Below are 1566 nucleotides of genomic sequence, written 5' to 3'. Positions count from 1 at the left end.
ATGTGATATATATACAGTGGACTACTACACAGCCATAAAAAAAGAAAGAACTATTGCCATTTGCAGCAACATGGATGCAACTAGAGATTATCATACTAAGTGAAGTAAGTCATAAAGAGAAAGACAAATACCATATGATATCACTTACATGTGGAATCTAAAATATGGAACAAATGAGCCTATCTATAAAACAAATGGGGGGGCTTCCCTGGTGGCGCAGTGGTTGAGAGTCTGCTTGGTAATGCAGGGGACACGGGTTCAAGCCCTCATCTGGGAAGATCCCACATGTCGTGGAGCAACTAGGCCTGTGAGCCACAACTACTGAGCCTGCGCATCTGGAGCCTGTGCTCCACAACAAGAGAGGCCGCGATAGTGAGAGGCCCGCGCACCGCGATGAAGAGTGGCCCCCACTTGCCACAACTAGAGAAAGCCCTCGCACAGAAACGAAGACCCAACACAGCCAAAAATAAATAAATAAACAAATGTGAGGTTTAAAAAAAAAAAAAAAACAGAAACAGACTCACAGACATAGAGAACAAACTTGTGGCTGCCAAGGGGGAGGGGATTGGGGGAGAGAAGGACTGGGAGTTGGGGATTAGCAGATGTAAACTATTATATATAGGATGGATAAACAACAACGTCCTACTGTATAGCACAGGGAACTGTATTCAATATCCTGTGATAAACCATAATGTAAAAGAATATTAAAAAAAGAATGTCCATATGTGTGTAACTGAATCACTTTGCTGTACAGCAGAGATTGGCACAGCATTGTAAATCAACTATACTTCAATTTAAAAAAAAAATTTAAAAATAAGCAAATGAGATTAATTAATTAATTAAAATTTTAAGAAACAAATGAGGCTTCTTCCCTCTCTCTTTTTTGCTTTCCACCAGCTAAAAGTAGAGAATTATGAGGTTCTAAGGAACGGCCAAACAGAAGACAGAGGAGCCTGGATCTCTGAATCAACTACATGGAGGAAAGTCTCCAGCTGACCAAGAATACCCGCACTGGGCTCTTTGGTGAACAAGAAACAGACTTCAATTGCGTGAAGCCACTGGTACTGTGGGGTTTATTTGTTATAGCAGCTAGCATTACCATCACCCAAGTAGAATATGTTGGGGTAGGGGAAGCAGATCACGGAGAGCCTTGTAGCCGTACTGTAAAGATTTTGTCTTTGTCTCTGAATAAAAGGAAAAGTCACTGTAGAATTTTGAACAAAGGAGTGTCATGATCTGCCTTGTTTAAAAGGATATGTAAGGTACCATTTTAAGCACTTCATATATATTAACTCTGCCTGGAACTTGTCCTGAACTCAGATTTGTATATCCAACTGACTTCTTATCATCTCAATCTGGAGGTCTAAGAGGCATCTCAAAGTTAACATATTCCAGATGAAATTTCTAATTTACACCCGTAATATGCTGCCCCCTTCCACATGCTTTCCCCATCTCAGTAAGTGAAAGCACTTCATGCTTTCAGTTCATGCCAAAAACCTTACACTCATTCTTCTCTCTTTCCCCATCTCAGTAAGTGAAAGCACTTCATGCTTTCATCATGCCAAA

This window comes from Neophocaena asiaeorientalis, unplaced genomic scaffold (assembly GCF_003031525.2).
Source record: "Neophocaena asiaeorientalis asiaeorientalis breed wild unplaced genomic scaffold, Neophocaena_asiaeorientalis_V1.1 scaffold504, whole genome shotgun sequence".
Lineage (NCBI taxonomy): Eukaryota > Metazoa > Chordata > Mammalia > Artiodactyla > Phocoenidae > Neophocaena > Neophocaena asiaeorientalis.
The sequence above is the reverse complement of the archived record's forward strand: the minus strand, read 5'-3'. Positions refer to the sequence as shown.